Here is a 26,181-nt window from a genome sequence, read left to right on the forward strand (position 1 = left end):
TTCCAATTGAGTGCAGGAAGCTCCTGCAGCCAATTGGAAGCCATCCATTGGTTTTCGAGTTAAGCCATGTCTTGGCTTTCAGATTAAGTTCGAAAACCAAGGTACCACTGTAATTGCTATATTATAAATATCTGTGTCTCCATCCATCCATCCATCCATCCATCCATCTTCAGTCACACATGCAGGTTGTCCAGATGGGAATGTACCCCTGGTCTTAAAGATTCCCCAGACCTGACACACACACACACACACACTCAGTGATATCCAGTGTTAGCCATTATTCAGAGTAGACCCATTAAGTCCATTGTTTTCATTGGGTCTGCTCTGAGTATGGCTTTTAGTTGACTGCCTTTAAAGGTATGTATGTATGTATGTATGTATGTATGTATGTATGTATGTATGTATATCTGTTTGTGTGTCTGTGTGTTTGTGTGTGTGTGTGTGTGTGTACACAAGCCTTAATGTGTATATATTCACACAGAATATTTAACTTTATAGAATCCTAAAACTGTAGTGCTGAAGGGACCCCGAGGGCCATCTTATTTAACGCCCCCCCCCATCATAATTCCTGATATAGGACTCTTGAATGCACTTGACTGGATGCTCAGAACCCTGTTAGGCAGGAGACAGCCAGCAATGGAACTTCATATGTTGCACCCAAGCACATAAATAAGCCAGCATTGTGTACCTGCTTTCACAAGCACAGGCGCTTCATTTTCAGTGGCTAACTGGCTTAAGATGACCTTTGCTTGTGAAGCTATTCTGTGGGTCTCTCCCACCACTACTTAGGGGTGATTAAAGAGGATGGGGGTGAGGAAGAGAGAGACTTAGTTTAGGTTCAGAGGAATAGCACAGTAAGTTGCACTCTTAATCCTGAGACCTAGTGTTTAATGGTTAGTGCATGTGGATTTCTTGGCTGCTTCCATTTGGGGTTTTTTGGGGGAGGAGTGAAAATTCATTTGAACTCTCCTGTTTTTCTGGAAAAACAGTAGAGACTCCCACACCCACTCCTTACGGCTCCATGCAGATGCGAGTTCAAGAACAGGGTGTTTCACTTTCATAGCAAGGTGCAAACCAGAAGATTAGGATGATGTGATTAAAGTTTAACATTGGCTTCTAAGTTGGTCATTTGTGACACTCGAGCAGAAGCAAAGTATCTGCATAAACTGTCCATTGTACCATTGCTGTAAATGATTTTTTTATGTTTTGCTTTGCTCCTGGAATGCAGTGACAGAAGCTGTTTGTTGAGCTAAAGTCCAAAATTTCCATTTTAATATGTTTGTTTCTGCCTCTTAGAACTGCTTGCAGTATTTTTTTGGTTTGTTGTTCAAAGAAAAGCTAACAGGCAAATTAGATAAAGTTTCTCTCTCCTTTACATGTACCATAGATTTTTTTGATTATTTTTTTTTGTCATTCAGACTTCAAAGCATTCCTTTTGCCTCTTTGAGAATTGCATTTTTAGGTCAGGTGGGAGTCATAATTCTGAAGTACCTGAATTTGTAGGGGGGGGGATGTAGTCTCTGTTATGCTTTATTGGCATAGCGTTGGCACACACACACACACACACACACACACACACACACACACACACGGAACATAGCACTGAAGTAATAACATATGTAGTGATAGGTTTGAATTATATTAAAGGAAATTTAATATAATAATAGGCTAAATTCCATTCTCTAGTCCCAGAACTATTTCATGTTTTTTGATCTTGGTACTTCACTCTCGGTCCATTGGTATCAAGTGAGCAGAACAGTTGCAGATTAGTTCTAACGGAAACCTCATACAGGTTAATAATGGAGATGACACCCTTTAAGGTTCTAGAAACATTTTAGAGGGATTACTCCTGAATATATGTTCTTAGAATCTCTATATCTATATCATCTATATTAATATAATGCTCAGCTTCTTCAAAATGTTTTTTAAAAATACTAAAGTTTCTACAGTGGTACCTCGGGTTACATATGCTTCAGGTTACAGACTCCGCTAACCCAGAAATAGTGCTTCAGGTTAAGAACTTTGCTTCGGGATGAGAACAGAAATCGCGCGGCGGCAGCGGGAGGCCCCATTAGCTAAAGTGGTGCTTCAGGTTATGAACAGTTTCAGGTTAAGAACGGACCTCCAGAACGAATTAAGTATTTAACCCGAGGTACCACTGTATATGCATCCATCCCTAGCTAGCAGGATCAGTGGTTAGGGATGATGGGAATTGTAGTCCAAAAGCACCTGGAGACCCAAGTTTGGGAAACACTGATGGGTGGGGAGCCTGCAGCTCTCCAGATGTTGTTGGAACAGCATTTCTCTTACGATGACTATCAGGATAAGGTGCTACTTAAGCAGAGCTATTACTTTTCCATGAAAGCACATCAAAGATATAACAGGCATTCAAGGCTCTTTTAAGTTTACTCTATGTTGCACAAGCTATATGTTGCCCAGGAAAACCATGCTTGATCACCCACATTTTATTCTAGAATGCAGCCTTGGGGATGTGGGCTGCCAATATGTTTGGAGTGACAATGCAGGGAGGGTGTGTGTGTTTAACTCTTTCCTCATTGTGTCATCGTCCCAGTCAAAATCACGCACACCCTAAGCTGCTGATTGCTGTATTTGTGTTTGTGCCTGCTTGAAAGGACTGTGTGACAGGCTCTAATTCAAATGACCTGTACCATTTGTGAGGTGATCGAAACACCCAGAGAATTAGAATTCAAGATAACTGGAACTATCTTGTTTGCACAGTTACATAGACATGCCAGTGGAGGGAAATGTATGCACAGTAAATTCAGGAGAGAAAGTTGGGCAATAGAAGGGCAAAATGGTTGAGTATAAGCAAAATAATCCTATTTATTTTCAGGTCAAATCTTGAGGTATAGCTGCTTTTATGAACCTCTTGTATAAAATCATCCAACCCTATATTACTGTCAAGGCTTGAAACAGAGATGTCATGAGAAATCAAATAGGGCACTTGCCCTTGGCAAGTGAAACCCTTGGCACACTGCCACTGATGGGCCTAGCACTTCACCATGTATCCATGGCCACACAGTAATCCCTCCCCTTCTGCTACCATGGCAACAGCAACACCACCACCAATCGGCCTCCTGGCTGGTTCCCCAATGGCATTTTAGTGGTTGGTGGATTGCAGAGCTGCATTTGATGGAAGCCAAGTCCATGGTGGTTGCCCGTCACCTGATCTTACCTAAAATGCAGTGCTCCAGCCTATACATCTTGCATAGAACCATGAACTCAGTTGTATAGATCTATAGTCTGGGAAGCTGCATTCTGGAGAAACTAAGATGGTGGGCGGCCAATGCAAGCAGAGGCTGAGTGTTGCCTCCCATTCAACCAACCACCAATAAAATAGCTGTCCAAGGTGCCAGCAGACAAGGTGCAGTGAGATGCACTTCTACACTCCTGAGCCCTTCAGCCAGTGACCAGTCTAGCCCTGGAAGAGCCCTGAAAATGTCTGTGGGGTAGTGGACTACTTTCCCTCAGCCAAACACCCTTGAGGTAATAGGGTGAGATCTGCCCTCAGCTGTTTCCTTCACCTCCGCATCCAAGCTAATGCTGCAAGTAACCTCTGCATTAACTCGCATAGAGTGGGAAAGGCTTTCCTCCCTCAAAATGGGTCAAAAGATGTGTGTGTTTCAGTTCAAATTGCTTCAGCCTGTGGGTCCACCATTGCTGCTCTAGTCTTTTGCTATAATAGAGATGTTGCCGTAATTGCAGTTACTATTACTTCTGCTTCTACTGTGATTAGTAATACTGTACTAAAAGTGGGTCCAGTTATCTACCCTTTGAACAAACCGTAGACTGGCTGCAGTCACCAACACCTTTCGTTGTTACATGAGGCTTTGCCCATTCCGATAAATCCATTCTGGAGTTACAATATTAATATGTTTATAAATTATTTACTCAGCTGTTCTGGTCTGTTGGCCAAAACATAGATTTAGGGAAGTTTTTAGCAAATGCATCATGTACTCAGTGAAACAGAACAGCTTCTCCAGAGCTGCTTGGGTTTACCCAGTACATTACAAAGGATCATATTCTGCAGGTCTTTTACTTTGTCAAATTGCCCGTTGAATTCAAGTCAGGAAATGGTCCATGAAGTGGAACCTTGTTAATTCACACCCTTCATAAACCCACATTCCCAACCTGCCATCTTTCCTATTTCCCTGCACCAGGGCCTGATGTTTTCTGTTAAAGATACTTTACATCCACTCTTTGAAAAATCGTCTTGTCATTGCTGATGGTGTGGATTCGCTCTTCCCAACTTAGCCTGTACATCAACGATGAGATGTCTTCCATGGCGGAGAGACAATTCTATCAACAGAATTGCCCCCCCCCCATGATCTGGATTTTTAATACAAGTAATTAAAAATAAATCCTTATGTCAAAATAACTAAATGCTATCTACACTGGAAGTCTATGTTACTTACCTCTTTTGGCTATCTTGTACCAAGGATATAAACCCAGCAATCAAGTAGCGGTTTGAAAAGCCAAGAGAGGCCCTCTCTTGACAGCCATACTGCCTGATGGTAGGCCTTCTTCTAGGTGTTTCAGATGACCCAAGAGCTGGAATAGTTATATGTGTAGGCCTGGGTTACTAGATGCATCTAGTGGAGGGGTATAGCAATAGGTACTGTTTCTGAACATCAAGAGAAGGTAGAGTGATCAGAGAAGAGGAATGATAAACCGGTTGAGATCATCCTGCCTCTCCCACTTTTTCAAATGCCCTTGATGGTCTGGTTTCCATTTCCACATGCAGAGGGAACGGATCATGGGTCAGGGTGATTTGAGCAATTGCCCACAAAATAAACGATAAACAGTACCTTAATATATATATTATTTTATATTCATGGCGTATTTTACCTTTTACATGATATAAAACTAGTTCTGGAACTATAAGTAGCATATAGCACAAGTTTAGCAGTCATTTCCATATTATTTGCAAATAGATTTTTTTTCCCTGGAAGCAAATAGCACAGACATGAACACTAAATGCACTGTATTTCACTATGAGCCACCTATTGGTCACATGCTATTGGCCCGTAAGCATCCTCTGTCGTTGCCTGTTTGCTACTGGGCCCAGTTTTAGGTGTTGACATTGGCCTATAAATCCCTAATTGAGTTGGGGCCCATGTATTTAAAGGATTGTCTCTCCTACCCACCAACCCAGGCCATGCAAAGGAGAGTCCCTGCCCATAGTTCCATCTGCAGCTGCAGTTCATGGTGCAAAAGCACAGAACAAGGGCCTTTTCTGTGATAGCACCCCAGATGTAGAATTTCCTCCTTCTGGAGGACTGTTTTTAGACATCAATATGTATCTTTATCTTCAAGCCTATGGAGATGACTGATGCGAAGAACCATATTTTTATTCTTGGATTTATAATCCGTTTTATAATCATGTTGGTTGCTGTTGCTGTTGTTTTAAAAAAATCTTTATAGTATATTAATGTGATTTATTTTAATGACTTACCAACCTGGGAACTTTTAGAGGGAAGAGTGGGTTATAAGTTTAAATAATAATAATATTTCCAGCTTTTTTATTATTTAAAGAGTGTTCTCTTTCAAGTTTACATTAAAGACACAGAGCCCAGTTGGAAAACTCAGGTTTCCACATTCAGTGGAGGCCAACACTAATATATTTTGATGGAAGAGCAGTTCCATCCCCTACATTGTGCTCATGGGTACCCACAAGATCTGCTCCACTTTGGGGGACTAGCAGTCAACTTGGTAAAAAGCCCTTCCCATCACTAAATACTGCAACCATCAAATCCTGAGAGTGAGCAAAACCCATTCAAAGGGAATATGGGAGAGGGTAAGGGATTCAACTCTACACCACCAACATCCTTTTCCTAGCTGCTGTGTTCTTTCTGCAGTAAATGAAATCTGATTGCAATCTAGTATTCCTTCCGAAAACCCCATCCTGTCATGTGACTTTGTGCCCAGCACTTGCATTTTCTTGGGAAATAAAGGCTTCTTATTACCTACCTGCTGAGATCTTTGTAGTGGATGAATGCCCCTGGTCATTATTCGTTAACCTTCTCCCTTCAGACTATACAATGAGACTAATAGCCTGCCAGTATTCCTTCTCAGAAATGAAAGAGACCAGCTACAGAGCATCTCAGGACCCTCTTAACGTGCCTAAAGAATTCACATAACTTTAAAGAAGCCAAAAAAAAAATCTGTTATTGAGGAAACGGGGCATTAAAAATTGCTCTTGAAATATATGGTTCTGCTTGCCAAGTTACCCTTTGCAACATGTCTTTCAACATCTCCGAAAACAGAAATTTGAAAATGAATCGGTTTGCTCAAGCTCCATTAAAACTGCATGACTGCACTGCCACAACACAGATGCCATTATCTTTATTACTAGCAAAGCAAGGCTAGCATTCTTGTTCCTGGTTTCCTTTGGATGGTGGCAGGTGAAAGAAATCTGTAGCAGGGAAAGGAAAATGCAGGCTGTAAGCTGCTAGAACTCATTCCTTGCAGCACTGGATTGAGAAGTGATTTATTAGAGCTATTGCAGCCTATAGACCATACATCACCTTCCTGGTTGGCTTTGTTGGCACCTTGTCACATTCTTGTGGGCTTGAGGAATTCATTGTTCTTGTTTGAACTGATAAGAACAAAAAAAGGATTTTCTGCCTGAGACCTTGGGAAAAGCAGAGGGGGTGGAATGTTGACACGAGCAGCAGGACTGCACTTTCCCAAGCCTTTCAGTCAGCATTCTTTAGTAAGCACCGACCCTTAGGTGTTCCCAGCAAAGCTTGGCTTTGATTGCTACAGTGCCTATGTCCTGCGTGTGTTGGTCCAGGGACAGGCAAATATGGGCAGGTAGATGCAGAGCAATAATATCCAAATGGTCCAAGTCATCTTTGGTGCAAAGGTCTCAGAAGACTTTATCGGTGGGCGAATGCGAGGAGCAGGTTAGCAGTATCACACACGACTTTAGTGAAGTTAATTTCTTATTCAAAGAAACAAGGCAGCTCAGGAGACCAGTCCTAGTGAGCACAGAAACTCTTCTCGGTAGAACTTGCTCCTCCTCCAACTGCTATTCTAGACTGCATCAACAGAAGTATAGTGTTCTGATCAAGGGAAGTAATAGTACCACTCTATTCTGGTCAGACCACACGTGGAGTACTGTGTCCAGTTCTGGGTACCACAGTTTAAGGATATTGACAAGCTGGAACGTGCTGAGGAAGATGACCAAGATGATCAAGCGTCTGGAAACCAAGCCTCCCATGATTAATGGAGTTGGTTCAACAGTGGAACAGACTTCCACGAGAGATGGTGGGCTCTCCTTTTTTGAAGAGTTTGGATTTGATATCCCGCCTTTCACTCCCTTTAAGGAGTCTCAAAGCAGCTAACATTCTCCTTTCCCTTCCTCCCCCACAACAAACACTCTGTGAGGCGAGTGGGGCTGAGAGACTGAGGCTGAGAAAGAAGTGTTACTGGCCCAAGGTCACCCAGCATCTGCATGTGGAGGAGCGGAGACGCGAACCCGGTTCCCCAGATTACAAGACTACCGCTCTTAACCACTACACCACACTGGTTCACCACACTGGTTTTTAAGCAAAGGTTGGATGGCCAACTGTCATGGATGCTTTCAGCTGAGATTCAGGAATTCTTTAGTTGGACTAGATTACCCTCAGGGTTCTTTCCAACTCTACAATTCTGTGAGTCTTGGAATATTTGTTCTGTTTCCAGATTACTGTGCAATCTTACACAAATCACTATCTCTGCCTCTCATTTTTCATCTCGTGTATAACTCTTTTACCATGCATTTTATGTTTGTAGCAAAAAGGTAGGAAACAATCCATGTCCTCAATGGTTATACACACTAGCTTTGCTTTTAGTATTCTTTCCCTGCTTCCTTGGGAAAGTGTTTATCTCTGCTCTCAGATTAGTTCTCATGGCTTGAAGTAGTCAACATTTCAGATAAGGCCTGTAGACTAGCTGTTTTATGTTTAGCCCGTAGCAAAGGCAGCAGCAGTTAAACAGTCAACACTTGTCATTGTGACTTATCAGGGCTTAAAGAGGGATTTGCGTTTTTGACTTCATTAAAGGTAAGAAAGATACCAGAAAGGAAGCAACAGGAATAATTGCAAGGGTCAAAAGGTCACAGTAAAGGATGAGGTCTGCCTTTATGCGTGTGTGCCTTACATCCTAGAGCTCTGCAGATGTGCCCATCAAAACACTTGGTCAGTTTAACATAAACATCATAAATGCCATTGTTCCCAGAGGTTTGAAATTTGCCGGTTCTGTTATAATACCGTATTTTTCGCCCTATAGGACGCACTTTTCCCCCTCCAAAAATGAAGGGGAAATGTGTGTGCGTCCTATGGGGCGAATGCAGGCTTCAGGAAGCTATCCGCAAGCCTTGCAAGCCTGGCGGGAGGTCCCACGGGCTCGCAAGGCTTGCGGGCAGCAGCCTGCAGCCCACAAGCTCGGGGGACAGCAGGGAGGCGCAGCGCCGCCACCCCGCTATTCCCCGACCTGGTCTGGAGGCTGGCGGGGGGGGGAGCAAGCTTGCTCCCCCCCCCGCCAGCCCCACAAGCTCAGGAGATAATGGGGAGGCGGAGTGTCACCACCCCGCTATTCCCGGACCTGGTCTGTAGGCTGGCGGGGGGGAGAAGCAAGCCCCACAAGCTCGGGGGACAGCGGGGCAAGCTGCTGCCCCACGGAGGCTAGAGAGGTTGTCCCTGAAGGCAGAAGAGGGAGATGGAGCGCTCCGTCTCCCTCTTCTAGCTTGGGGATGGCTGCGCAAACCTGGGGGGGAAATAAATTTTTTCCCCTTGATTTCCCCCCCCAAAAAACTAGGTGCGTCCTATGGGCCGGTGCGTCCTATAGGGCGAAAAATATGGTAAATCTGATGAGCCAGGAAAAAGTTAGTGCCGTTTCAGGCTACTGTATCTGTATCATGATAGATAGATGATAGATAGATAGATAGATGATAGATAGATAGATAGATAGATAGATAGATAGATAGATAGATAGATAGATGATAGATAGATAGATAGATGATAGATAGATAGATAGATAGATAGATAGATAGATGATAGATAGATAGATGATAGATAGATAGATAGATAGATAGATAGATAGATAGATAGATAGATGATAGATAGATAGATAGATAGATAGATAGATAGATAGATAGATAGATAGATGATAGATAGCCAAGGCTACCTTTGGCAACTTTGCATTATTTGGGCTAACTGCTGCTCCCTTGCCTGCTGCAAACCCTCATGTAAATCAGAACCCCACAAGCATGCATTAAAATAGTGCGATGGGGATTCCACCCATTTAGCACTCTGATTGCGATTACGGTCAAGTACAGTTCAAGTATGCTCAGCAGTAACTAATCTGCACGAAGTGATCTTAAGCATGCAGCCATATTAAACATAAATATATGAGAGCGAGCTTATCATACAACCATGTTTGTTTCCACAGTCTCATGCCATCTTAATGAGGGGTATTTTTAAAAACCCTTTCCGTGGCCCTAAACAGATACTGCAGCTTTGCCTGCCAGGGAAGCATGGGATGCTTACGTACATATGTAGCATGCTATCGTCACCTGTTAGTTGCTGATACCACAGCTCTCACTCAGGCAAGCACACTCTTTTGCCTGAAGCTAGCAAAGAAGGGCACGTCCAGCCAGTGCTAGCTTGGAGAACCTGAAGAACTCACGTCTCTACTGTCTACATGTAGTGGTGGCCTTGGCCTGTGCTTGTCCACCATCTGCCCACAGACCTGAGGTGGGTACATGAAGAATCGGCACAGGCTCAACAGTGTTGATGGCTAGCAATCCAATATTGGCACAAGAGGATTTCAAGGAAAGGGTGCATTCCTTTTCCCAGGGATATTCCCTGCTAGAGTCATCACCTGTTGTGTGCGTGTGTGTTCATTAAGATTCCTGTTCCTTTGTGAGAAGTGAAAGCAGACACATAAGAAGCAGGAATTCAATAGCTGAAGCTTTCCGAGCAAGAAGGTCCAGTGAGGGGAAAATTTAACTGAGGAGCGGGGAAACGGTGAAAGGCATTCAAGTGGCCTGGATCTTGTTTTCATAAAAACAGGAAGTGGCACCATATTGAATAGGGGGCCTGGAAGTGAGCAGGAGGCATAGATCGAAGAAAGGTGTAACCCGTTGAAGCCCTGTACTAAAGGGAAAGCCTCTTGGGAATTCGGGACTCTGCGTGAAAAACCTGGATGGCTTAAGGGTTTTTGCGACAATCCCAGTATTTTTAGGGTAGTTGGAGGTATGGCTCTATGCCCTCCAGAGTGCTACTTTTTTCTGGCAGGAATGTGTCTTTGAACTGTGATAGTTCTTCTTGCTTGCCTGAATGTGTGTGTGTGTGTGTGTGTGTGTGTGTGTGTGTGTAGAAATGTCTGACTTTTGCATGGCTGGCGTAGAGCCTACTGTACATAGGTAAGAATCACATCTTTTGCCTCTGGCTCCTCCCATCAATGGAAGGCTGCCCATAAGAGAATGTATGGTTTCCTACTCTTGAGGTGGTGGCATTCCACTAATTTTTGCTCAGAGTATAATCAAAGAATCATAGAATTTGTATAGTTGTATACAGTAGTTGGAAGTCCCAACATGGGACTTAAACCCATGAGCCTGAGATTAAGAGTCTCACGCTTTACTGACAGAGCTAGCTGGTCAAGCAGACCCACTGAAATCAGTGAACGTGGCTAAGTTAGGTCTATAAATGTCAGTGGGGTCTGCTGTGAGTAAAACGTAGTTGAATACCACCCTTGGTGTATGTGAAGGGCCTTCTCAGCAGTGGCACCCTCCCTGTAGAACACTCTCCCTTCAGATGTCAAGGAGATAAAGAACTACACAACTTTTAGAAGACATCTGAAGGCAGCCCTGTTTCTGGAAGTTTTTAATGCTTGATACTATGTCTTTATATGTGCTGTAAGCCGCCCAGAGTGGCTGGGGAAACCTAGCCAGGTGTTGGTAATAGTAGTAGTAGTAGTAGTAATAATAATAAAAAGATGAACAGGCCAATCTTGTGTGGAACAAGGTATAAAACCAAAAAGTGGTGGTACTAGTATCTAAACTAATGCAGAATGCAAGGATCTAGTGTGATCTTTTATATGTTTGGGCAAACAGCCAAATCTTAAGCAAATTAACAGAGAACCTAGCTCCACTGCGCTCAGTGCACATTACTTCCCAGCAGTGCTTTTTTTCTTTAAAAGTTTAGGGGTGCTCTCATTTTGACTCAAGAAAATCACCATTTTATAGTTCAAATTGGGGGGGTAAATACAGTAAATGGACAAAAGTACAAAGATTCACAAAATGTTTAGGGGTATGCATACCCCTGCGTCCCCCCAGAAAAAAACACTGCTTCCTAGTAAGCATGCTCAGGTTGCAGTTGAAAAGCTTCCATGTCATCTTTCACATTTGCAGCATTTTCATTCATTCATTCATTCATTCATTCATTCATTCATTCATTATTCCAAAGGGGGTATCCTCTCCTGCAAATGTTTTTTGGGGAATTAGCTCCTCTGACATTCTGTAAACTACACAATTGGCAAGACTGGATGCTTTTTCCTCTCTCTCTCCCCCCCCCCCCCCCGGCTTTCCTTGTATGGAAACTTGCTTTGCTTTCCAGCACTAAACTTAACTGACAGCGTATCACTGCACTCTGCTGGAGAAGTCCTGAGCCAAATCAGACCTCTGTGGGTCTCCCAGCTGGCTGTCACAAGGGCAGGTGTGATGGCTGCACTGATAACCTCTGAGCTCTCAGGAATAAGCTGAGATGAAGGCTTAATGATGCTTGTCAGAAGCACAGTATAACTTAGGGCCTTGGATTCTGCAGGCTGGAGACAGATCCTTCAGGAGAAGGAATGAGAAAGATAAACAGAGATATCCTTGCAAAACCCAAATATCCACAAACACCTCCTTAGCACTACTTTGTGTTAGTCATGAACGGTGATGGCAAACATTAGCAGCTGGTTGCAATCATCCTTCCGAGCTATGCGCAATATTTTATATTCAGGTGGTTTTTTTCTTAGTTTTTAAGTGGCCATAGGCAATAGAATTGTTTTGTGTTGTCACACTAAAAAACAACAACACCCAGATGTTTCTGGCAAGTGGGAAAGTTGGCTTGCTTTGTACGAAGGAGCGATAATTTATTGGGTTTTATTTTGGTCTTCTGAAACTCGCTTTCATTTCTACAAACCAAGAGGCTTGTCGTGATTGTGAAATAAAGTACTGAATATTCACAGGCTAAAATGAATACTCAAAGGCAACCCCTCCCCCTCAAAAATAAACCCCCAAACCTCCCGCAGGTGAGAAAATTAATCTCTCCAGACATTCCTGCATGTGTTTTTTTTTGTGTGTGTGTGTGTGTGTGTGTGTGTGTGTGTTTATCTACTTACCTACATCTGGTGTCATGGGTACTCCAAAGCAAGCTGATCAATATAAATCAATTAAAAAGGCAACTTTACAGCAGCACGAGAGAGCTGGTGTGTTTTTCAGCATTTAGCGTGATCTAGTGCTACGCTCTCAAAAGAAAAACAAAAAACCATTTGGGAAGGAATGTTTGTTTTACAGTGGTTGACCAAAAGTATTCAAGTGGTTATAAAAAATGGAGACAGCTAACGATCGGAGGTGCCTCTTACTCACTCTGAAACTCATTCACAAACCTTTGACACTGACTTAAGGTCAGTACCGATAAGGAGAAAGGCATTTCCCAGGGAGAAGCACCAGAAAGTCTGTATTACTTGAGTGGAAAAAAGCAAACAAAAGAAAAAAGCAAACAAAAGCAGAGCGGCACTCCTTATTGACCTTAAACGTAACCAAAGGGACGGACACACACACACACACACACACAATATACCAGGATTTTTTAAAAAAAGTTTACAAGCTCTAGTGAGGAACTTAATACCACATCTATTAATATTTCAGGTCCTGTGCGTCAGATATGAATGCTTCTGCAACAGCCTTACAATTGAGGCATCAGCTCAACAAGAAGGGTGTAGGATTTTGCTTTCAGAAGAGTTCGTCCTTTAATAACCTTTAAAGGAACTCCCTTAATTTGTCTGGAGATGTATGTGGTTTCTCTCCCTTCTGGTACATCCTGCAATTGTACAGCTCTGTGAGGATTGTGCTGCGGGCCTTTGGTAGACTTACAGAGCAATCTAAGCCCCTGGTGGGCAGAACCAGAGTTTGATAGGGGGAATTATCCACTGTCTTATCCGGAGGCCTGTCACTTGTGCCAATCATGGCAGCAGTTTGTTGTTGTTGTTTTTTGGGGGGGAGAATATATTCTGGTTTCTTGCCTCTAGGCTGGAGCAGCAGAGAGGGGCAGATTGGGCTCATTTCCCATTACTGTATTATATTTATTATTATTAATCGCCTACACAAGAGTTTCAAGGCAATAAAAATAGCAAAAAAAAACAGTTAAAAACACGCAAACTCGCCCCGTCATACGGATTCAAACCGCCGACCTTCCGATCGGCAAGTCCCAAGAGATTCAGTGGTTTAGACAACAGCGCCACCAGCTCCCAGAGATGGAAACAAAATTGACACCCAGTGCAAAACCTACCAGTAGCTGGACTAGCAAGGATGATGATTATCATCATCATCATCATCATCATCATCATTATTTGTTGCCTTTATATTCCTTTTTTCTCCAAGGAGTTCAAGGTGGTGTATATGGTTCTCCCCCTTCTAATTTAATCCCCCACAACAACCCTGTCAGGTAGTTCAGTTTGAGAGGCAGTGACCAGCCCAAGGTCACCCAGTGAGCTTTATGGTTGAGTGGAGATTTGAACCTGGATATCTTAGGTTCTAAGGGACGTGGGTGGCGCTGTGGGTTAAACCACAGAGCCTAGGATTTGCCGATCAGAAGGTTGGCGGTTCGAATCCCCACGACAGGGTGAGCTCCCGTGCTTGGTCCCTGCTCCTGCCAACCTAGCAGTTTGAAAGCACGTCACAGTGCAAGTAGATAAATAGGTACGACTCTGGCGGGAAGATAAACGGTGTTTCCGTGCACTGTCCTGGTTTGCCAGAAGCGGCTTAGTCATGCTGGCCACATGACCCGGAAGCTGTACGCCAGCTCCCTGGGCCAATAAAGCGAGATGAGCGCCGCAACCCCAGAGTTGGTCACGACTGGACCTAATGGTCAGGGTCCCTTCACCTTAGCTTAGGTTCTGGTTTGGCATTCTCAGCCACTATACCACACTGGCTCTCTTCAATGGCTTCTTGGCCAGCCTATTTCTGCCTCCTTCACGTCCCACCCACCCTTTTTGGGGTGGGTACCAGCTACTTCCAGGGGCGTGGGGAACAACCACTCACACTTCAGGAGGGTAAAGTTGGGGATTTTGTGGCAGAGTGGGATTTAGATCTGTCTTTTCCAGTTGGCTCTAAATTTACATATGCTACGCAGACCGAAAGCGCTTTTCAGTTAATAGAGGAACACCACCTTCCTCTTTACTACCTGATTTCTACTCTCTGCTTAAAAGCCACCATCTGATTTCAAAGAGACTTCTCCATATGCCGTGCCCAGCAACTTGGAATTCACCGATTAGTAATGCATTGGCCAGCCAAAAAGCACTGGTTAAAATACATATTTAAAGTTATTGTGAAACAGTCTTTCCATTACAAGTAAAAAATGTTTTCTAAACCTGCCCCCATCCTCTAGTCTAGTTGATCATCATTTGGTGGAAAGACTGGGTTGGAGTCCAGATGCATTCCTGACTGGCAATGTCCTATGGAAAGAAAACAATGCACCAAAGAACCAACTTGTATTGAAAACATAATCATCAACATTTAGGATTCCCTGAATCCTTAGACTTCCTCCCCCCTTCCATGGTTTCCATTTTCAATCTTTTTCAACTGCATATATTTTCTCTATTTTTCTTAAAATAATCCATTTTTACCTTAGTTTTTAGTACATTACAAGTGTTAATCAAATCCTGCCAAAGTTTTTAGTTGTTTACAGTGTTCTCTTGGGTAAATTGTAAATTTCCCCCATTCCTTTTTGAAGTTTCTCTCTTCCTGGTTTCTGATTATCCCGGTCATTTTCGCAATTTTGGCGTAGTCCATTATCTTCATCAGCCATCAGTCTCTGGTCAGGACTTTATCTTCTTTCCATCTCTGGGCCAGTAGTATCCGCGCTGCTGTTGTCGCATACATAAATAATCGTTTCTGCTCCTTTGGTATCTCTGCATCTAAAATTCCTAGTAAAAAAGCTTCTGGTTTTTCCACAAACATTTTTTTAAACATTTCCCCCCCCCCCAACTCATTATCATTTCCCAGAATGCTTTTGCTATCTTGCACGTCCACCACATGTGGTAGAACATGCCTTCCTTCTCCTTACACTTCCATTTGAAGCAGTTCTAGACATCTTTGCTAATTTTGTAGGTGTTAAATACCAACGATACATCGTTTTCATATAGTTCTCCTTCAATGCACAGCATGCTGTAAATTCCTCCCTCCATAACTTTCCCCAAGATGAAAATTGGATATTGTGCCCAATATATTTTGCCCATTGTTCAAGAAGGACACTGACAAACTGGAACGTGTCCGGAGGAGGGCAACCAAAATGGTCAAAGGCCTGGAAACGATGCCTTATGAGGAACGGCTAAGGGAGTTGGGCATGTTTAGCCTGGAGAAGAGGAGGTTAAGGGGTGATATGATAGCCATGTTCAAATATATAAAAGGATGTCACATAGAGGAGGGAGAAAGGTTGTTTTCTGCTGCTCCAGAGAAGCGGACACGGAGCAATGGTTCCAAACTACAAGAAATAAGATTCCACCTAAACATTAGGAAGAACTTCCTGACAGTAAGAGCTGTTCGGCAGTGGAATTTGCTGCCAAGGAGTGTGGTGGAGTCTCCTTCTTTGGAGGTCTTTAAGCAGAGGCTTGACAACCATATGTCAGGAGTGCTCTGATGGTGTTTCCTGCTTGGCAGGGGGTTGGACTCGATGGCCCTTGTGGTCTCTTCCAACTCTATGATTCTATGATTACCGATTTAACCTCTTCATCTTTAGCATTCCATTCTAGCAACAACTTATTGCATTTTAGAAAGTAACGATATTGTTTTTCAATAACTGGCTCCACATACAGTGGTACCTCAGGTTAAATACTTAATTCGTTCCGGAGGTCCGTTCTTAACCTGAAACTGTTCTTAACCTGAAGCACCACTTTAGCTAATGGGGCCTCCTGCTGCTGCTGCGCCACCGGAGCACAATTTCTGTTCTCATCCTGAAGCAAAGTTCTTAACCTGAAGCACTATTTCTGGGTTAGCAGAGTGTGTAACCTGAAGGGTATGTAACCCGAGGTACCACTGTACTTAGAAATGCGCACACAGTTGGAGCACCTACTTAGAAAGAAAAGCATCGTGATCCCAGCAACCTTCACTTTCATAAATGATCTGGTTTGACCAAGTCACTTCTGTTTACACAGTTCAGTTCCCTTTAGCTGGATGCCCTTTTTCCATGTGTTCATCATGCTGTGTGTGTGAATCAGTTTGGGCAGAGCACACAGGAAGTCCCTGAGTACTCCCCTTTGGCAGGAAATTGCATCCAAGAAGCAAAGACTTGCAGCCAGTTGTCAGGTTTAGCCTTGCTTTGCCGCTTTGCTGTGCCACTGACCCTAGAGATTGTGCTGCACTGTGTTCCGGTGCAATTAAATCTGCTCCAACCAGACGGAAATAAGCATGGAAAAGTGGTGCGTGCTGACGTCTGCCAAGAGCAACCTTCGCCAGTGAGCAAAAGAAGGGCAAGGAAGAGATTGTGTGTGCGCCTGGCCTTTTAGCTGCTTGTATTAGAATCATGCACTGCTATTTCTGCTGTTCCTGCCAACTGGCTGGCGGCCACTTTCTCTGTTAATGCTCAAGCAGCCAGGAGCTACCATGAGAGAGGAAGCCCCTACGCAGTTGCTGCGAGCTGCTCTGCCTGTGTCTGCAATGGAATTTGTAGTAGATCCAGCAACAAAAACAAAGCAACCCCATTGAATCAGCTGAGTTTTATATCTATATATAAAAGAGCAGCAACAACCAAAAACAAATGGAACAGACGTGTACAGTCTAGCCAAAGGTAAACCTCATAAGTCCCATTTATTTTATTAGGAGAGAGTTAAGAACAAGGTGAATTGATTTAAATCAAGGCGATTTAAATAATGATTTAAGCTATGGGGTGGAACTGGTTTAAATCAAGCTTTGCTTTTGTAATTCGTACATTTCTAGAACGAATGTGTCCACTAACCTGTGGCTCTCAACGCTTACAACGTACTGGATTTACGACTAAATGGATCCTTTATACTATATATAGGATCGTAGTCTGACACTGTTGTTCATTCAGCCAGCATGCCTTTTGTGCTAAAGAATTATATCCGTTTACTGGAGGGGGGGGGAGCGATTGTGAAATTAATGAATTTTGGTTTGGTATTCTCTACACGTATGCAGCAGCAGTATGCAAATAACTTAACAGGAAGGACTATGCCAGGATGCAAAAAAAGGGGGGGGGATATTGAAAGTAGTTCCATGAGCTTGGCTAGTGTTTTCCTACCTCATTCTCCATTCCCCTCCCAACCCATGCAGCATGGCAAACAGCTTTCGAAACTGAAAGGAACTTCAGAAAGCGGTTTGTTTTGTTTTGTTTTAAAACATAGCATGGTATGGGACAGAGGGAGACTGTTCAAAGAAAAATAAGTCAAAAATTCAGCTACCTCAAGTCTCAGCAAATCTTTGAATCCTTGCAAAAGCCCAGAATATTTCCAGGAGGAAAGACTTAATAGATCCTGGATAGAATGGTGTTCTTCCTGCCATGTCATGAACGGCAAAAGTTGTGAATGAGCAGGGTGAATGAACACTGATATGGCTGTAGCTCAGCTGGAGGTTTTGAGTAGGTTGTCAGCAATATGCAGATGGCGCATGTGTTGTCTGTGTTCCCTCTTCCTTGGGAAGTTGGGAGGATGTATTTGTTTCCTTCCTACTTTGTAGGGGTCTGTGTTTTGGTTTTCTCCCCTTATCTTTTAGGGTCTGAGTGTCCTATATTAGATGGAGGGCTACCTGCCAGGGATACTGTCATTAGTAGCCTGCATGGTGAATTAAGCAAGGAATTGGTTCTTCCACTTCTAAAATTCTATGATTCTGCAAGTTATGCCTTAAGAGAATTCAAAGTTTGATTCAAAGTATTTGTAGACCTTGAGTTGCATCCAACTAAGTCATATTCAGGGACGCAGGTGGTGCTGTATTCAAAACCACTGAGCCTCTTGGGCTTGCCGATCAGAAGGTTGGCGGTTCGAATCCCCGCAACGGGGTGAGTTCCCGTTGCTCGATCCCAGCTCCTGCCAACCTAGCAGTTCGAAAGCACAACAAAAAGTGCAAGTAGATAAATAGGTACCACTCTGGTGGGAAGGTAAACAGCGTTTCCGTGAACAGCTCTGGGTTCGGTGTTCCGTTGCACCAGAAGTGGCTTCGTCATGCTGGCCACATGACCCAGAAAAACTGTCTGCGGACAAACACCTGCTCCCTCTGCCTGTAAAGCGAGATGAGCGCCGCATCTTCAGAGTCGTTCGTGACTCGACTTAACTGTCAGGGGTCCTTTACCTTTTTTAAAAGTCATATTCAGGGTAGACTCAGTAAAAACAAAAAGATTTAACTTAGTCATGTCCAGTGTGACTTGGTTGGATGCAACATGTTGTGTTCAGATCTCATTTGAAATCGTGTTACTTTTTTTAGTGACAATATCATTGAAATTCAAAACAATAAAAGGTTCACTTTTTTTTAAAGAAAGTAAATGCCATTTAAATAAGTGCAGTTCCATAAAATAAAAACCAGTTGATTTTTACTCATCAAGGTTATGAAGATGCAAAAAACCCCAAAACCACTCTCTCCTACTGAGACTTAAGTATGCTTCGCTTTGGCGGTATTGCAGCCTTCATATTTTTAAAATCTACAAACACTCATCATAGCATAGCAGCACTACCAGCCAGAAAATGATCTTGAATTAATTAAATATTTTTTAAATATATATTTTTTTTAAAAGGAGAAGCATTCATACATTTCTGTAGACTTGAATAGTTACTTTGTTAAACCGAAAGAGCTGGAGCAAGAGGAGAGGAGCGGGGCCTGATCATGAGCTTCATTACCATCTTTTTGTTAAGTTTAGAAAAAAAGCCATGAACTCAGACTGATTCCACTGTTTTATTAAGACAGGTGAAAAGGACAAGGCTGGTTGTCGTTTCTCCTTTACAATGGGAAATTCCTGGATTCTGTTTATGTAAGAAGTATTTGACAATACAATGGCTCACCTTTCATATACATGCTGCTCAGGCATTTCTATAGTATATACCTTTTGGAGGAGTTGAACACTTGGGCAGGCAGATGATGCTACAGCAGAGAAGGCTGCGCTATAGAATACACCACAAACAAGCAGCCACCAATTTGCGTTGGGAGTTGCAAATCTGTTATTTAAGCTTTAATGGAGTTCAGAAAGGGTGCTCGCTGACCCCTAGGCTGCATTCCCATGTGAGGTTTCTGGAATTAGCTTAACTGAGTGTAAGGCTTGCACTTCTGTCCCATTTTCTAACATTCCTTTCACACCGCACATGCCTGGACAATCAAACCTTGACCACTATGCTGGCCATGTTGCGGTAGATGTCGTTCACACAGCAACCACGAGCAATGAACATCAATAGATGTCAAAGACTGATCATCTTATTTAATAGATCTAATACTTCATCTCACCCACATGCCATCCCTCTCCCTCAACATTCAATTGGTTTTTTTGTTTGTTTACCTTTTTGGCATGTAAACGCGTTGTAAATGGGTTTCCCCAGAACAAGATAAAACAGAAATGAGTGCTGACCTTGCACTATATTCCAATGCATACCATTAGTTTTCTATTCCCTTTTCTATTCATAGAATCATAAAGTTGGAAGGGACCCTGAGGGTCTTCTTGTCCAAAGCCTTGCAACACAGTAATCACAATTAAAGTGTGTCTGACAGATGGCCATCCAACCTCTGCTTAAAAATCTCCAGTGAAGGAGAGTTTGCCACCTTCCAAGGGGCTCCATTCCATTGCCAAACAGGCCTTGCTGTCAGAAAGTTCTTCCTGATGTTTAATCAGAATCTCCTTTCTTATAACTTGAATCCATTGGTTCAGGTCCTACCCTCTGGAGGAGAGAACAGGCTTGCCCCATCTTCCAAGTGATAGCCCTTTAGATATTTGAAGATGGCGATCATATCTCCCCTCAGTCTCCCTATTCTCCAGGCTAAACATACCCAACTTTCTCAACCATTCCTCATAAGGTTTGGTTTCCATACCCTTCATTATCTTGGTCAGGGGTCAGCAACCTTTTTCAGCCGTGGGCCGGTCCACCATCCCAAAGACCATGTGGTGGGCTGGACTATATTTTGAAAAAAATATATGAACAAATTCCTGTGCCCCACAAATAACCCAGAGATGCATTTTAAATAAAAGGACACATTCTACTCATGTAAAAACACTCTGATTCCCAGACTGTCCGCAGGCCGGATTTAGAAGGCGATTGGGCCAGATCCGGCCCCCCGGGCCTTAGGTTGCCTGCCCCTGATCTTGGTTGTCCTCCTCTGCACACATTCTAGCTTATCAGTATCCTTAAAGTTTGCCCAGAACTGGATACAGGACTCCAGGTTTGGTCTAACCAAGGAAGAATAGTAAAAGTATGTGCACAGGTACAGAACTGTGTTGGGTTTGGAATTAGTAGCTTGTTGACTGCTAAAATTCTAGCTACCCATAGTGCTTGTCAAGTAGACTTACTGGCAGCTTCTGGTTCATCTTTTAAGAGAGTAGCGTTGCAGCACAAATGAGCTACTTTAGACTTTTACTTGCCATTCACTTATTATGATAAGATCCCAGTATTAATGTAAAATGTGAAGAATTTGGGACGACTACTACAGTTGCAAATAGTTAATAGTTGGGCATCATATTGAATGGGTTATACAAGCTTTAAATATTTGGGGATTTTCTTTCAGGAACACTTAGCTGCCCTTAAGGCAACAAAATCCAAAACTTCATGGGCCATTTTGAGTCTATTGGGTAATGGTGGGAATTTGGGTTCATCGGAAATGAAAATCCTTTGTCATGAAGCCTGTGGCCCAAAGAATCTGTGGCAGGGATTTGTGAAGCATGGGGTGGGGAAGAGATTATTTGGAAGTCATCCAAAATTCAGCTTCTTAGAGCTCTCTTGTACCTCCTTTGAGAAGCTCCAGCTGCTATGCTCAGTGCTGTAGTAGCACCTCCCCCATTCCCTTCCATTAGGGCACAGATATATAAGGTTGTGTTCATATATTTGGATAAAGCTTTGTCAGATGTCACAAAATGGATTTCCTATAATAATGTTGCTTGATCAAAAAACAGGGCCTGACAAGTGGAATATGAAGTGCAAAAATCTGTTACCTGGTTTTATGATTTATCCATAGATAGTTCAGCAAATCTAGAAACTTACTTGTTGAGGAAGAGAATAGACAAAATTTATTCCTTGCACTCTATAACTGGTTGCAGATTATTCAGAATTCCTGCTGAACTGTATGGTATTCATTTATTAAGACCGATCGTATTCAATAAATGTATTTGCAAGATTTAACATTCTATTTGTGCTAAAAAGCTTTTACGTGACTGAGATTTCAAATCATGCCTTCAACTTACTTAAATGGAAAATAACACTTAATTCTGGCTGATCAATGCTTTTGTATTTATGGCCAGAGTAAAATTTAATATATTGTATGCTATACTTTTTCTCAGTCTCTTTATAATGCTACCAGAGCCAGATTTTAAAAGCTATCCTTGGAAACTACTCTAATTGAGATAGAATTTAAGGCTTTCTGAAACTAAATGGGGTTTGAGAAACTCAGTGTCCTAACATTGGGCCCAAACAGCAGGCTTTAATCCTTTGAAATTATTTTTGAGATGGGTATGAGTACTTGCAACTAAATTTGACCAACAGTCTATAATAAAGAATTATTATGCATATATGGAACATCTTTATAATTATATATAAAGCTCAAATATCAGGTCAAGAGGCCTGAAGGGACCCACGGGATTAACTATTCTGACCCCTTCTAAGACAATATAACTATATATTAAAGTATCCATTACTTTCTACTTGATTGTTCTTTCTTCTTTTGATCAGTTTAAAGAACCACACATCTTGAAACAGCCCGAAACTATTAGAGTAATAATTTCCTTGGCCACTCCACCCTGCCCAATTTCTCTCTCTCCAAGTTAATGATGTCGTGTTTTCTATCACTGACGTTCAGTGGAACTTAAAGATGGTTCATCATGGTGATATTCTTCGAGTGTCCCACAGATTTTCACAGACAATACCTTGTATGAGCCAATAACTATGGAGGCAACTGATGCTTCTCAGCTGTGATTTTCACAACTATGGTGACTCATCTGTCAGCTGTCACAACCAGATAAATCACCCCTTAGTATCCATAGCTTCACTCCTGGAGAACACCGTTTACAGAGACATTATCTCCATAAGCGTGTGTGCAATTGCACTCTAGCATGTTAAATGATTATTTTACATGCGCAAACAAAAATAGCAACAATGTTTTGCACTTTCAGAAGGGACCATCTGTGTGCAGAAATCCTTTACGTGTGCACATAACACTGGTCGGATTAAAGTGATTTTTTCTTTAAAGAATCATGGCATAAATGGGCGTGTTTAGAACTTATGCCTCTGGCTTACCTCAATATACATCTGGATCTTAAAAAACAATTCACTCAACAAGTAAATCCCCTTTTCTAATCCAGCAGTCTTCTTTGTAACGCGCATTTCCTTGCAAACAGACAGATGGTTTTGTAGAATTATTTTCTAAAGGCCATGCTTTTATTTACATAGAAATAAAAGTAATTTGTCCAAATTTCTGGTTTGATCAGACATTTCAGATATGCCTCTGTATTTTTGCCATACCTATCTCCTCAGCTTTTGAGACTATTAGGCGGTTACAAAACATAGGCATCCTCTTTCTCTCTTCCTGGAATGCAACCATGACCGGAAAAGGTTAGTAAGCATATTAAATTTCCATATTCCTAGCTTTTCAAAAGGACTGTGGAAGGTAATTTGCAGGAAGCAGCCAAATCTTTTTGTCAGCCTGCAAAGTGAGCTGGATAACCATTCACAGCAATTTCTCGACTTCCTTAACTTTAGAATAAGTTGTGCATTGATCTTAACATTCCTCCCAGAGCTGATTTATTGTTCACCAAGTGTGGATGTGGTGAATTAAAAATAGTTTTACAGTTGTCTCCATCTTTCTTCCTGTTCTGTTAGCAGCAGTGTGATCTCCAAACTGACTTCCATACACTTACACAGGCTTGTTTAAACTGCCATAACAAACACCATGTTCTCATATTTCTTTTGCCGTGGATTGAGATCCCTTTATTATTACTGAGGAACGTTAATTGTGGTGTTTTTGTTTTTTAAAAAACAGCAACACTGAGAAATGTGAGCTCTATTTACAGATCATGCTTTGTAGGGCAAAAGTTAGAGTCTCTCTGTCCAATTACATCCTTCCTTACATCATGCCTTACCTTGTGCACACACTCCTTACACACCTGAATATTTCCCTCTTCTGTAAACCATCTCCACCCTTCCTCCTCAAAGCTTGAAACTGTATTCCAGAGAGCAGCACAGAGATTCCACCTCTTTTATTGCTGTTGCCATCTGTCTGTCTTGAGAGACAATGGAGTGCACCTCTGGGAGGGAAGTCAAAATGATGTGTTAGCAGCAGCAAAGTGATGTCCCCTGGGGCGCAAGCCTGGACAATGTATGGAAGTTCTGGGCTGCCCAGACGACAAGACCCTCCACTTGGCCTCTCTGATGTGGCCCAAAGGAAAGCAGAGAATACATCTGGCACCAACTTGGCTGCCGGAACCACCTTAGGGACTCTACTCCAGATTTCTGTAGGGCTTACTCTTCAGCCTTTACTTCTCCTGAAGATACCCTGCAAGGCAGCAGAGGTTTAAGGGTCAGAGTTTTCCTTCTCCCTTGTTGATGAGCCCCATCAGCCCCTCACTTCCCTCTACAGCACGTGCAGAAACTGCCTTCTTGACTTGACCGCTGGACCACTATTGGTCTCGTCCATTCAGTCTGCCAGAGCCTCTTTAAAGGCAGGGGAAGTCCCTAACTCACTGAGGGTTTGAGACCCATTGTCTACCCTCATCTGGTTTTGCCAGCCTGTCAAAACCAGCCAGATGGGCGAAGTAATATTATTATTATTATTATTATTATTATTATTATTATTATTATGCTGAAAGCTTCTAGGAGCCAAAGGTGAGAGCTGAGTGCATGGTGGGGACCGAAGATGGACAAACTACCCCAGAAGGAACATGATATGTCCCCCACCAGAAGTACCACCCCTTCCCTAACACCCTATACATCCCATTTCTTATTGCTGTAGGCCTCTGCTTTCCATCAGATTTCTCTTCAGATTATTTAAGGGTTGGCTGGAATATATTGGCAGGAATCCTGTATCCACAAATGAGGTCGTGTAGGAATCACTAGTAATGGGATTTTACCTGTGGCATTTATTGTTGTTGTTTCTTACCCGTCCTTCACCATAAGGTCCCTGGGCGGGTGATAGCAATTCAAAAACACAATATTAAAAACAGTTTAAAACAAATAACAGTCACAAGAATTGGGTGGGTCGTAAACCTAGATAGCCATTTGCAGATAATCTGTAAATGAAACGGCTGTCGCAGCAAGAAGGCAGAAGGCCATCTTGACTCAAGTGTGAGGAACATTTTTCAGGGTTGCACACCTCAGAGGCAACCTACTGAACGCTGCACACCAGCAGTGGATGTGACCACACACACACACACACACACGGTGGATAAAAACAACAACAATTTTAAAATATATATATGTTTAAAAAATCAGATTTTTTAAATTTAAATCAGATTTTTTATTTAAATCAGAATTTTTGAAAAATTTAAATTAGATTTTTAAAATAAAATGCTTTTGGAGGGGAGGAAAAATCTTTCTAAAAATAGTTTTCTATTTAAGTTGCATTATAGTCCAAAGGCCATTCATCAAAAATAAGGATTTGTTTTAAGTTTTTCATGTGTGCGAAAACTCAGTCTTTTAAAAATAATAATAATAATAATTGTTTAACCACATCAGTTAACAAACATGGATACATATGCCATAATGTTATTGTTTTAGTTAAATAAATTGTTTAAATTTTTATTAAGGAAATGATTATTTTTCTCCTTTCAATGAAGTATAGCAGAAAAGTTGCCCAAATATAAACAGTTAACTTATTAAACCTCACAATAATTTCATAATTATCCATCTGTGTGTTTCTCATAGTATAAATGAATCAGAAATTTTTGATATAACTGAAAAAAACTACTCTGAAAATTTATTATTCCAAAAACGAAACCTTCGTCTGGTTGCAAATACTAAGATTATACCAGCAAGAATAAATCAAGTGGTGTCCAAACTTTTTTCAAAGAGGGTCATATGTGATGAAGTGAAGGGCTGTGAGGGCCGACCAAAGTTGTTAACCTTTTTCATACTTTCATAGTTGGAGTTGTTGAGCTTTTTTTTGTTGTTGTTGTTGTTGAGGGTTTTTTTTAGGATTTTACCCCAGGAAATAAACTTCCACCAGCGGCCGGATTAGCCCCCGAAATGGGCTTTGGGCATGCCTGAGTGATTTCAATCATGATTTCAACTGATTTCATTTACTGTACTTTCCCATGTATAAGGCTATGTTTTTTTCTTTAAAATTCAAGCTAAAAAGTGAGGGTCGTCTTCTACATGGGTAGTACATAGGGTGGGCGTTTGATTGTTTGCTGCCTAGGCTGTCAGCGGCAGTTGTGCATGTTCTTGGTTCCTGCGTCAGTGGGTGGTGTTGACTGACTGACGCTCTGGCAGTTGGGCAGGTGATTGGCAGCTCATGCTGGCGATGGGGCAGACGGGAGGTTGATTTAGCGACACGTGCGGGCGAGCGGTTTTCAGCACTAAACCACTAAAAAGCTCAACAACTCTGGGCCGTCTCCCCCAATTTTCTTAAATTGGGGTCCCCAAAAGTAGGGGGGGCGTCTTATACATGGGGGCATCTTATAGACAGAACAGTACGGTAAATCAAACCCACCCTGCACACACACCACACTGCAATTTCCATGCGGACATGCAAGAGGTATTTCCACGGTACAGGGACATTTT

General features: G+C 42.3%; 1 protein-coding gene across 2 annotated transcripts in view; it reads left to right on the forward strand.

The window, feature by feature from the left end:
* The window catches only part of HMGA2 (high mobility group AT-hook 2), a 131,704-nt gene that overhangs the window by 30,696 nt on the left and 74,827 nt on the right, over nucleotides 1–26,181 (forward strand). The window lies entirely within an intron of this gene.

This window comes from Podarcis melisellensis (genome assembly GCF_964234715.1).
Source record: "Podarcis melisellensis genome assembly, chromosome: 10".
In the NCBI taxonomy this organism is placed as follows: domain Eukaryota; kingdom Metazoa; phylum Chordata; class Lepidosauria; order Squamata; family Lacertidae; genus Podarcis; species Podarcis melisellensis.